At 50.6% G+C, this 13140-nt stretch overlaps 1 long non-coding RNA gene across 1 annotated transcript; it reads left to right on the top strand.

The window, feature by feature from the left end:
- The first annotated feature begins 566 nt into the window (after nucleotides 1–566).
- Nucleotides 567–6630, top strand: LOC118017071. Its single transcript, XR_004681053.1, has 3 exons — nucleotides 567–861; nucleotides 5043–5226; nucleotides 5420–6630. It is a non-coding gene; the product is annotated as an uncharacterized LOC118017071 (long non-coding RNA).
- Nucleotides 6631–13140: the final 6510 nt, after the last annotated feature.

The following is a 13140-nucleotide window of genomic DNA, read 5'->3' as shown; positions in this document are numbered from 1 at the left end:
ACTCCAGGAAGCCCTTCGGGGGGGACTTCAGAGTGGCAGCTCCGATAGCTTCTGCTAGGAGTGTCCTCCTTCGCCCCTGGCCGTCTGGGGCAACCCCAGAAAGACAGCGACTAGAAGCTTCCCAGCAGCAAAGATCCTCAGGCGCGAAGGGCATGTCCGCCAGCTAGGGCGGGTCGGACTCCAAGCTGGAGAGGACAGGGCTGCTCCCTAGCTGCAAACTGCTCCCTGGGCCTTCGACCCCAGCTTCTGTCTAGCTCTCTACCCCGCCTTCAGGGCCGCCCAGCGGCTCTGCTGCCCGGGACCCCTGCCACTCTGACCCCACACCTGCTTCCCAGCCGGCTCTACCCGCCCGCGCCCCCCCTCCCCACCGCCGTTCCTCACTCTCGGACTCCTCCCCCTGCAACAGCCTTCTTCTCCTGCTTGGCACTCAGCCGGCTCCTGTCCTTCCAACGCTCCCCCACCGTCCCCCTCCCTGAGTGAGGGACAGCTGTTGTTTGTTCCTGCAGGCATCATCCCCCTCTGCGGGCCGGCCCCTCCCCTTGCTGAGTCCTTGAGGTCTGGAAGGAGCTGATCCCTGTGAGGGGGTAGGGCGGTGCGGGCCCCAGGCCTGGCCATCCGCATACCGCATTGCCTTGGTTACCAGAGTAGTTGAGAGATAAACTGGAAGACCAAAGTCTATCAAGGCCAATCCTGGGACTGTGGGGAGGGGTCCTCTTTCGGCTGGGCCAGCGGAGCGGAGGTAAACCTGCTGCTGCCCAGGACTTGACAGGGAAGTCAGTGACTGAGGAAAGTGTCCAGAGATGGGGACTTACAACTTCCTGAGCACTTGTTGAGCGCCTGGATCCAGGGGTGCCTGAAATGGTAGGAGTCAGGAAATAATCTTATTTATAATGATATTAATAATAATTAGATTATATAGTGATATGATTATGTTTAAAATTATATAATCTATTAATTACTATTGTTATTGTCGTGGTGTGTGTATTGTGAATGAGAATTTTATTATTTCTATTTTGCTTTAGCGTGTCTGAATTTAGTTTCTGTGGCTTGTAACTGAAAGATTCTGAGTAATATGGCAAGACCCCCTGTTTAAGGACCCAGCTAACACTGTAATGGCCTCTTCCCAGTTCCTTGAGAGAGAGAGAGAGAGAGAGCGCTGTCTCAAGACCTGCCTGGGCCTGAGCTCTTGGCTCTGTTACTCCCTCTGTAAGTGAAAGGCTGGGTCTTCTTGGTTTGCTCAGCCACGGCTGCCTGTCGCTCTGGGGACAACTGCATTAAGCAGAAGGGTCCAGCTGTTCCCGCCCAGGCTCCTTGAAGGTCCATATCATGACTTTTTCCCAGACCCTGGCTCCCAAAAAATGTGAGCAAGAATACAACCAACTTAGCTAGCCAATTTATGCTTCCGGTGGTGAATCATTGTACATGTAGATTTGTTAGCACATACATTCTTGTGTTAGAAGGCACATTAGGCTATTGAAAAAGAAAATTAGGAATGAACATATGGTGGCCCCTGTTCTACCGGCCAACCCAATATCCACCCTCCTCTTCAATCTCTTTGCCTGGATACTTTTCCTGTGGAACCACCCCTCTCAGGAGATGGCCACTTGGGACAGGCATCTACCTGGCCAAGGCTTGTCCACCCAAAGCCTGCCATGCCTGACATAATGATGTCAGGGTGGTCACATGACCCTGGACAAGACAAGAGGACTCCATTCTGGGTCATTTATTACATCCATGAAAAATGGAGTCCCCTCTTTCCTCTGGGGTAGTCGGCCTATAGAAAACAAATCTGGAGCTCCTGGGAACCACTTCAGAGAAGGAGGCTGATGAAAAAATAAAGCCAATGCAGAGGAAACAGACCTGGGTTGGGGGAGAGGAGCAGAATCCTAGTGACAGTGTTTTTATGCCTGGATCCAGCCATGCCTGATGCTTCAGCTCATACCCTTAGACTTCCTAGTTCCCTCGTCTTCTTGAGTTGGTTTGAATTGGGTTTCTGACTCTTGCAAACAAAAAAGTATGGATGAATATAGTAAGTATTCCAAAGAAGTCACTTTAAGGAAATAACAATGACAACATTTTACAAGATGCCAAAGTCATGTATGACTGGTATAGTAGACAAGATCAATAACAGGATAAATGGACTATGAGAGGAGACTGGCCCCTCTGTGCGAGCCAGGCTCTGAGTAGCTGGGTAAATAGAATAGTGCTTTTCTCTTGCACCTTTGGTGTATACCATGACTCTCAAGTGATGGGACAGTTTCCACTAGCCTTAGTTACCAGGTGACCCTGTGCAACTTTGTTGACTGGCTCAGGTTTTTCCTCCTTTTCCTGTCAAAGGGAAAAACAGGAGGCACCATTAGTTAGCAGGGTCCTGAAGGCTGGCTGTACACCCCACCTCCATGCCCAGAGGGAAGGAGGTGGGGGCTCCAGGTAGAAGAGGGACGTCCGTCAGGTGCCGCATGAGTCCTGCTCCCGGGTCTCCTGGTACAGCTCTACGGGGTCTACAGGAGTGCCCTGTAGTCAGAGCACTCAACATGGAGGCCCTGCCTGTTCCCAGCCCACTCCCAAATACTAGGCTGGCAAGAATTCTAACTGGAAGACATATTACCCAAGGAAACAATCGCTCTCAGGCCCCAAGTTGTTAATACAATGCTTCTGGAGTCCTGTTTAGCTCCATTTCTCCTTTGTGCACAAAGAAAAGAAGACATAGATGGCTTTGAAAAATTCTCCAAAGAAGTTGCCAAAGGTCCTACCTTCTAAATCCTCTCTGTCTCTGTCTCTCTCTGTCTGTCCTGTCTCTCTCTCACTCTCTTTATTTCCTTCCTGCATCACTGAGAGCTTGTGTCATTCCCTGCTCACAGCTGCTCATTGCCAACTGAATTGAATCTAAAGTTTTGGCCCCGATTCTAAATGCCTCCCGGACCCTGATCCCCATGTACCTTTCTAGAGCCAGGTCTTCCTGTTCTAGGCCCTCTGGCTGCTGGCTCTTCCCGAGGCACATCCTGTCTTGCTGGTGCTGCTTCATCCCTGGAATGCCCCCATGGGCCTAATAGCTACCATTTATTGTGCTCCCAACACATGCCAACCCTGCGCTCCTCATTCAGCCTCTGAGCTGTACACATCACCGCCCCTTCTAGGGACAGGCAAACAAGCTCTCAGAGAAGTCAGGTGAGTCGCCTCCGCTCACACAAAATTATGGGGAGAGGGTCAAGAATCCAAACCTCCTGTGTCTGGCTCAAAACCCTTTCCTGGTTCCAGCATCCCCGTCTCCCATTCCTACCCGTGCAGACCCTGCAAATGCAACATCCGGTACTCTCCTTCCTGAAGTGCTCCCTCAACCTCCCCATAGAAATCAACTGATATCTTTTTTGATGCTCATACCCTATGTTATCAGGCAGGTTTCTGGCAGGAGACAGAGGGCTAGGACTCTGAGAAGAATTTAATGAGGGCTTCGTTTGCAGAGATGCAGGCAGGGTTAGAAGGGAAGGCACGATGGGTGTGGAAGCACCAGCGACAAGCCATGTGGGAAACCACTGTTCCCCCAGCAGAGGAGGGGGAGGGAGGAGCAGTGTGACCAGAGCTGGGCACGGCAAGTCCCATTGGCCAAGCCCCAAGCTGAGGGGTCAGGAGATGCACTCAGCTCTCGGGGAGCTTGTTGGTGGAGACAGGGCGGAGGGAGAAATGGGAGTACAATCTAGTCCATTCCGGGGCCACTTCTTAATCATATTTGCTTTCCTACTATTTCCTACTATTCCAGAGCTCCTGCAGGGAAGGGCCATCCGTAGTTGCTCAGGATACAGCCCCCATCAGAGGCAGGGAGAGAGGAAGGGAAGAGATACTACTCCTGCTCCTTCCACCCTCCAGTGTCCCTGCGATGTCCTCATTTGGGAGCCTGAGGTCCAGGGAGCCTGGGTGTGCAGCCGTGAGAGCGTCAGCTTCCCACACACAGAGCTGAGAGAGAAAGGGGCAGAGTGGGGGTGGGAGGTGGAGGAGGGTGCTGTATTGCTTTCTGATTACCACCAACTTGGTGACTTAGAATAACCCACATTTATTCTCTTACAGTTCTGGGGGTCAGAAGTCCAAAATGAGTCTCACATGTCAGGGCTGCATTCCTTCCAGGAGGTTCTGGGCGAGAATCTGTTTCCTTGCCTTTACCAGCTTCTAGAGTCTGCCTGCATTCCTTGGCTCATGGTCTCTTCCTCCATCTCCAAAGCCAGCGTTGGTGCCAGCCTCACGTTACCATCTCTCTGGTTCTCATCCTCTGCCCTCCTCTCTCTCCCATTTAAGGCCCCTGTGATTACTTTGGGCCCATCCAAAGAATTCAGGATAATCTTATTTTAAGATCAGTTGATTATCAGCCTTAATTTCATCTATAACCTTAATTCTCTCTGCTGAGTAATCTAAGATATTCCTGAGTTCTGGGGGTTAGACTGTGGACATCACTGGGGGGCCATTATGCTGCCTACCGTAGGTGCCAAACAGAAAACAGTTGGCCCACCTGCCTTATATGCCGGTTACCCTGGGGACTTGGTTTATTTCCTCTACTAGTGGAGACATCTAGAGGACAGGACAGTTTGGATTACCAATTGCATGTAACAATCGCTCCAAGACTCAGTGGCTGAAAGCAACACTTCTTTATCGTCACTCATGCATCTGGGGATCAGCTTGGGTTCAGCTGAGCAGTTGGCTGCTGGGTCACCTCTGTGTCTCGCTGGGCATCCGTGTTGGCTGGGGTGGCTCTGCTTATGTGTCTCTCATCCCCTTGGACCAGCAAGCCAGCCGACTGGGCTTTTCCCAGGCAGGGACAGAGATGTACAGCAAAACAAGGAGGAAACACACGGCGCCTTCTGAGCTGTCACTTCCACCCATCTGCCATTGGGCACGGCAAGTCCCATTGGCCACGCCCCAAGCTGAGGGGTCAGGAGATGCACTCAGCTCTCGGGGAGCTTGTTGGTGGAGACAGGGCGGAGGGAGAAATGGGAGTACAATCTAGTCCATTCCGGGGCCACTTCTTAATCATATTTGCTTTCCTACTATTCCAGAACATTGTTTTTTACCGGCTTGGGTCTGCATGAAAAGGTATCAAGTAAATGAATGAATGAACGAACAAACGAACTAACAAATGAGCACCCGTAGGGAGGACACGCTCATCCAGGCTTAGTGTCTCTCACTATGGTGGAGGTGCGCTGGGGGTTACAGCTGGCAGAGCACAAACTCCTTTGTCTGGTGAGAGATTTTGCAGTGTGAGAGGGGGGAGAGGACACCAGGAGCTCAGCTCCCTTGTGGGGCGGGCTGGGGGGGCACCCAAGGGGTGCGGGAGTGCCCGGGAAGGTGCGGTTCCTGCAGATGAGCCATCTCTGGCACCTCTGTTCCTTTGCTCCTTTTCTCTTTTCCCCTGAACCCCTGGCCAATGGGACAGGCTGGGGCTGAGCCCACAGTACTCAAGGCTGCCACCGGGGCAGGCCCGGCCCCCCAAGATGCCTGTGGTCTCCTGAGGACGCAGAGCGCAGCAAGTGAGAACAAGAGGGTTGCAGAGTCTGTGTGACGGAGCATGGAAAGAGTGCCTCCAGGCAGCCTCGGAGCTGAGCCTGGAAGACCAGCCCCTGCTCTGAGGCAGATAAGGGGAGAGCGGCCGTCAGGGATGGACGCAGACGGCGTGGACAAGCGCACTGCCCCTGTGGGGACCCATCTGGCAACTAAAGAAGTTCGGTGCTCCTGGACAGTGTGTATGAACCGTGGGGAGGCAGGCTGCGTGAGTGACCGACAAGGAAGGGCATGGTTTTACACCAACCGGTTTGGATTTATCCTCTAAGCCAGGGGTTGACAGACTTCTTGTGTAAAGGACCAGAGAGCAAGTATTTCAGGCTTTGTGGACCATACAGTCCCTCTCGCACCTTCTTAGCTCTGCCGTTACAGCGTGAAAGCGGCCCGGCCGCAGTCAGTATGTAAATGAACGGGCATGTTTGTGTTCCAGTAAACTTTATTTATAAAAACAACCATAGCCCAGATCTGGGCAGTGGCTCCAGTTTGTCAATCTCCGCTCCCCACCCAGAGTCACACCCTGGCAGCCTGCAGGCCAATTCTGTCCCACAGATTTTTGTTTTGTATCATTTAGCCAACATTAAAAGATGAACTGATTTCACATAAAAATCTAAATCTAGATTCCCGGGTTCCTTAAAAAGTCTGAAGCTCCAATTACACCAGGCTTTCAGCCCTATGTGGCAGTAAGCAACTGGAGGCCCCTTTCACCAGCTCATGGTCTCTCCAGTTTGCCAGAGTCTCCGCCACTCCCTCTTGCCTCCCACTTACCTTTCCCCCTGCTTTGCTAATGTTTTGTTTGTCCCCCACTCCCCCCAATTGTATTCGTTTCCTGGGGCTGCCTAGTGACAAAGAGCAACAAACTGGGTGGCCTAAGTGACAGAAATGTGTTGTCTCACAGAACCGACAGTTCTGGAGGCTGGAAGTCCAAGATCAAGGCATCAGCAAGGTTGGTTCCTTCTGAGGGCTGTGAGATCTGTTCCATGCCTCTCTCCTGGCTTCTGGTAGCCTCGGGCATCATTGCAGATGTCATTCTCCCTGTGTCTTCCCATTGTCTGCCCAACATGCGTGTCTGTCTGTGTCTAAACATCCCCTTTTTATAAGGACATCAGTTATATTGGATTAGGGCCCACCCTAATGGCCTCATTGTAACTTGATTACCTCTGTAAAGACCTTACTGCCAAATAAGGTCACATTATGAGGTACTGGGGATTAGGACTCCAACATATCTTTATGGGGAAGCACAATTCACCCACCCATCCCTTCATGGCCTTAGTATTTCCTGCCTGGATGCCCCTGCCATTGGCAGTGAAGACCCAGAAAAGCGTTCTTGAAACATTTGGCTCTGCCTTTACAAAGATTTTACAGTTAACAGCATGGCCGATGTCTTTGGAGGGGGCAAGGCCTAGACTCAGAGGCCGGATGATGGGGACGGATATGCGGGTACCTGGGCCAGATGGAACCAGAGAAGGTGGCAGGGTCAGAAGGGAGCTGGGAGGTAAAACCCACCCGAGGAGCTTGGTGAGAGCCTGGAAGGGGGGAGAGGGAGAGGGAGGCTAATGTCCAGGTTTTAGGTTTTTGGGTTTTTTTTTAAGATTTTATTTAGTTGAGAGAGAGAGAAAGAGCAGGGAGAGGGAGAAGCAGACTCCCCTCTGAGCAGGAAGCCCAGTGTGGGGCTTGATCCCGGGCTTGATCATGACCTGAGTGGAAAGCAGACGCTTAATGACTGAGCCACCCAGGCGCCCCCAGGTTTTAGGTTTGAGAGAACAAGTGAGCAGTTGTGCTTTTGCTGATGGAGGGAGTAGATTTCAGTGGAGATTTCATACAGGTGAAAAGCACAGGCTGAGATGGGGAGAAGACAGAATTGTACTCACAGACTTTCCACTGGAAGAGAGCTAGGACAAGCTGACAGAAAGAGGCAGGGGAAGTTCAGGAGGCAGGAGGGGGCACAGAGCAGGGGAGAATGGACGGGAACACCTCAGAGGATGGCAGCCTGCCAGGTCTCACAGGGTCTTCAGAAACCATGTAAGCCCAGCACAGACTGATTTGTCGGTCCTGATTTTTACACCTCTCTCATGTGACTTTGCAGTCTCTCTGTACAGAAGCTGAGTGTCTTCCTGCTCTTTAAATTTGGGATCAGTCATGGGACAAGCTTTGGCCAATGGGATGTGGGCAAAGGTGCCCATTCCTGGCCTTCAGGGACCTCTTCATGTTTCCAGTTTTCTTCTTGGGCCTCTGCCATCACCACTTGAAGACATGACCTGGCTATCCCACTAGTCCAAGGAAGGAGAGAGCTAGATGGAGCAGAGCTAGACCCAGCCGGCCACCTGGTCGCCCAGGCAACTGCAAACAGTTGGAGGAGTCAAATAATGCTTATTGCTGTATGTCACTCAGAGTCTATGGCTGTTTGTTACTTAGCAACAGCTAACTGAGATGCAGTCAAATCGCACCATTTTGCAGATGAGGAAACTCAACTCTCAAGATGGTAAGAGATTTGTCCAATGGTATATAAATAATAAACTGCAAAGATCTCCTGATTCTTCGCCTGAGATTCTTTCTTTCTACTCCATTGCAGTGACTGTCACCTAGCCTCTGATTTGTTCATTCATCCATTCAACAAGTGAGTTACTAGAAATACCTAGATAACTTTTTTCTTAGCCCTTGAAGAGCTCCTTGTGGTCATGGTGGGGAGATAGATCCCAAACAGATCACAATAAATGTGGCAAGTGAGGCCCTAGAGATGTGCTCAGGCACCCAGAATAGGCAACTAACCCAGCTAGGGAAAATCAGGGCGGCCTTCCTGGAGAAGAGGGTATCTGAGCTGAATCATAAAAATGAGCCAAAGCAGAGGAAGGAAGGGGTTGGCATAAGCCTGGGCGAGAGCTGAGGTACAGCCTGGGCCTGTGCATATGGTGGGGGCCCAGGCAATAGGGGGCAATAGCAGGAGAACTTCAAAGTCCCTAGAGCTATTCAAGCCATTTCAGGGACTGGCAGGAGATGGGGCTGGAGATGAAAGTGAGGCCCACATCTGAGCCTTTATCCGAAGGGCTCAACCCTTTCACCAGCAGGTGTTTGGAGGCCATTGTGAGCGTGGTCTTGGACCAGTCGTCTCATTCCCTGGGCCTTGGTGTGTGCATCCCTAATATGAGGAACCCGACCAGATGGTCTTTTGGGGCCTCTCCAGCTCTAAAGCCATTGTGGGGGACTGCCTGGGGTGGGCACACCATGGAGGAGACTGTCAGTCCTGGCAGCCGATCCAGGCCAAGAGCTGAAGAGTCCGGGCCCCCTCTGCCTGCAGGATGGAATTTGGGCAACATCTCCAGGAGCCAGGCAATCCTTCTCTCTGCTTTGGTGAGGAGCGGGGAACTCTCCTCTGAGCCAAAGGCTGGTCCAGGAACGTGAAGAACAAGGACAAGTTGGACATTCAACTTCTAATATAGGAGCATCCAGATGGAGGCAGTGACTTTCTGTTTCACTTCCTCTTCTCACAGAGGGAACACGGGGGTTGGGATTAGTCACTGGCCAGAGGGGAGGGGGCCTTTCAGGTGGCCATCCAGGCTTAAAGCGCCGTGTCCTGCCACCCTGCCTCAGAGCCCCCAGCAGAGGCCACCTGGAGGAAAAGGGACACCTAATACAAGAACCCACTATTTGACAGAAGAGGGCCAATCCAGCCAGGCTGGCAAGAAAATTTCAGGTAATTGATGTTATTTTCCCATTGACTATGTTCTGCTAGAAAAGATTTTGGTTACAGGGTGTAATCGAATCATACTTAAGAATTCTGCTAAAAGATTACGTTTATAATGAGAAAAAGGAATCTGTGGCATGCCATCCTCAGAGGGCAATTTGGCAATACCCATGAAAATGGGAACCACGCACATTCTTACATGTAGCAATTCCACTTGTGGGAATGGGTCCGATGGGGGTTTGCACACGCGTTCACGCCTGTGTGGGAAAAGATGCTCTTCTCGGCGTTGTTTATGGTAGTAAAAGACTGGGAACAACCTCAGCGTCATCAGTAAGGGACGGGGGAGACTAATCAACAGTACATCCGTACGATGGAATATTAGGCAAATGTCAATAAGACCGTGGCAGTTGTCCATGAGAAAAGATTCTCGAGCAACGTTTAAATGAAAAAAGCCAGAGGAATGACACTGAGCAGGCTATGCTCCACGTGTGTGGGAATGAGGAGGAGAAATAGAAACAGGAGCAGGAACTCCAGACCACTTTCCCCGTGGCTACTTTACGAAGGACACAGACTTGGCTGGCTTAAAACAGTAAGATTTTTTTCTCTCACCGTCCTGGAAGCCAGAAGTCTGAAATCCAGGTGTCAGCAGGGCCACGCTCGCTCCTGAAGCTTTGGGGGAGAATCCATTCATTGCCTCTTGCAATGGTGATAACCGGCCTTTCTCGGCTCGTGGCCCCAGCACCCCAGTCTCTGTCTCCCGGGTCACATTGCCACGTTGCCTGCCCTTCTTCCCTGCATCTATTTTATAAAGATGCTTGCACTGGATTTAGGGCCCGCCTGGCGAATCCAGGATTATTTCCTCATCTCCAGATCCTTACTCAATTATATCGGCAAATACCACCCCCCCTTTTTTTTCCAAATAAGGTCACATTCATAGGTACCAGGGATTAGGGCATGGGCATAGTTTTGGGGGGTCCACCATTCGACCTACTTCGGATTCCAGTTCCTTTGGAGAGTGGAGGCCTCTTGGAAGGGAGACCAAGAGCCCAGGGGTCTGGGTGAACGGAGACTTGCTTTTCATGGGAACGCTTTCTGTAGGCTGCAGACTTCTTTCCCATGAGCACATGTTACTTATTTTAACAAACTTCAAGAAGTAATCCAGCTAGCCAACGTTTTGAGCTCCTTAAAAGGGTCTTTTGCACACATCATCTCATCAGAACGCCAACTGCCCTTACTCATCGCCCTGACCAGAGTGTCCAGCTCACCAGGGCAGGGGTTGGCCTTAAACATCTTTAGTGGGTTCCACAGCCGAACCCATACCAGGTGTCAGGAAGGTCCTGCTTATGGGGTTTGAAATCCATATTCAAATGAAAAAATGGTAATTTTCAGTTTCACCAAGGATATGACTCAAGATGTTCATAAGCAAGATGCACACTTTAGTTCCAAATAGTGAAAACTTAGTTTCCAGGGTTGCTTACACAGTAGAAATAGTCCCCACTGCAGGAAGGACAATCCTTCAAGCAGGGGCCAGAGGATCCTTCAATGCCGTAAGGGGCCAGGTTGTGATGTGTGGTGGGGTGAGGTGGGGCTTGTTTCCCAGAGCATCTTAGTGGGTTGCTTGCAGGCAGACACACTTTGCTTGCATATTAAACATGTCACAATTGTCTCGATGGCTCAAGAAATAGTCTGTCCCCCATCTTTTCTCCCTCTTGATCTGTGTTTTGTTTGCCTACTTTCAATAAAGAGGAGCTTTGAGAAGTATATTCTTTTCTTAAATCTCCAGAGAGAAAATCAACTGGGCAAACTTGATGACAAATGGCAACTGACACTTGGCCTCAGGGTGGGGAGACCTTGGGGGACGGTGGAGACTGTGACAAAGAGGTTGGAGCTCTAAGGGACGGCCCGCACCCAACCCCAGCCCAGCACCCCAGAGCTTCAGGCTTTTCAGGAGAAACTGACTATCCAAATTTGTATGTAAACTCTCCCAATAATTTAATGTAGGAAACGGATTTAAATTTTTTGTAACCGCTGTATAGGCCAAATAAAACATACTCATGTCAGATCTAGCCTGCAGCCCTCGCTTTAGAACCTCTGCCCTAATGCATTAGCACTTGAAGTTCTGACCAGCCTCAAGCTACGTCTTCACTTCTACTTTTACATCCAGGCAAATCCTTATCCTTTTTTTTTTTTTTTTTGCATTTTTTTCTGTTCTTAGCTTCACGCGGTAGAAACAAAACAGTCTGTGACTGTGTACTGGGATAGGGAATGACAGCCTGGGAGATACAGGCAGAAAAATGGGCTCCTTGCTTGTTTGGGAAAAGGGGCAGCCTGTCCAGCCCAGGCTGGAAGGAGGCAGTGTCTCCTCCCTGGCTAATCGCCTGGTTGTTTTGGACATTTGCTTGTGTAGACTGTTCTGTTCTCAACCTAATGATGCCATTTTTAGTGACTCATTAGGATCCTCATTAAGAGTTGTTAGCACATCAAAACAGTGTTGGTAAGGGCTGGCAGAGGGCGGCTTCCTGGACATTAGTAGTTGTCTGAATTTCCCTGGCAGCAGGGAAGGGACAAAATGGCAGTAAACGGATTCCCAAATGCTGTCAGTTCAGAGGGTGCTGTTTCTGCAGCAAGCACTTGGCGAGCACCTACTGTGTGTGTGGCATGGGCCTACAGTGGTTTTCCCTGGTCCGAGAATGAGATGTGAAGCGGCAGCTGCTACCCTTCCCCCAGCCCATACTCTCCCGTTATACCGACCCTTCTCCATGGACAAGTTGACTTGTGCCTGCCTCAGAGCCTTTTTGCTTGCTATGCCCTCTGCTTGGCATGCTTCTCCCAAGTCTCAGCCCCAACTATCCCCTTCCCGGAGAGATTTTCTCTGACTTCCTGTCTGTTGATGCAAATCCTTGCCAGTCACTCTCTAACCCATTGCCTTATTTTATTTATAATACTGTGCTTATCACCAGTTGAAATGATCATATTTATTTGCTTACTGGCTGTCTGTGTCCCCTCCCCCGAGTGTCAGCTCCATGAGGACAGGGACCTATTCTACTGGGTCCCTGGCTCCCACAAGAAGCCTGGCGCATAGTAGGTATTTGATTGATATTTGATTAACAAATGGGAAATGATGAGGAAGACACAACCCCTCAGCCCAGGGTTGCAAACGATCTGGCATATCCTGTAGATTCCCCTACCTTGCCTATTGTGTATCTCCAAGGAATAAATCTTATGACTTTATTAAAGAAATCTGAGATCAGGCTGAAGGGAGGATAACACATGAATTTCTTCAATGCAAAACCCTCCTCAGCAGAGGATACTTTTGCAGGAGCACCAGCCCAGGCCCTGCCTCTCCCCGGCTCCGGTCAGCTCCTGGAGTGAGCCTCAGGTGCCTGCAGCAGCAGGCAGAGATCAGGCAGGGGCATCCCAGGGCCAGGCTGTGCCAATAGATTATTTCTCTGAGTAATTAAGATGGAATTAAAAATTAATTCTTTCCTTCAGCCTGATTGCATTTCAAGGGATAAACTGAGTGTTATGGCTTTTGTGCACTTTTTTCTCCCTAAATTAAATTGGATCTTGTTTTCAGAGGCGGGGGAAATGAGAATGCTGGGATTAATCCAGCAGCCCAAAAATCCCTGGGGAAGGAACCAGGTGATTCTGCCTTGGGAACGGATGAACTTGAAGGTACTGCTGCTCTGGCCACCATGGTGGACTTGGCTCCCCAGGGAGCAACTTGGGTCCATACTGAGGACCCAACAATTCTGATCTGCTCTTATCACTGTAATGTGGGAAGTCAAGCCACCTTGTCTACTCCCCACAGAAGAATGAGCTGAATCAGTCAGAGTCAGACCCGGGCTCCAAGCAGGCTCTGCTACTTACTGGTGGCAGCTGCCTCAGCCAAGCTCCTCTTCTCTCTCAGCCCCCCC

This window comes from Mirounga leonina, unplaced genomic scaffold (assembly GCF_011800145.1).
Source record: "Mirounga leonina isolate KUSES-001 unplaced genomic scaffold, KU_Mleo_1.0 Mir_104, whole genome shotgun sequence".
Classification (NCBI taxonomy): Eukaryota; Metazoa; Chordata; class Mammalia; order Carnivora; family Phocidae; genus Mirounga; species Mirounga leonina.
Note: the sequence above shows the minus strand (reverse complement) of the source record. Positions and strands in the feature narration are given on the sequence as shown.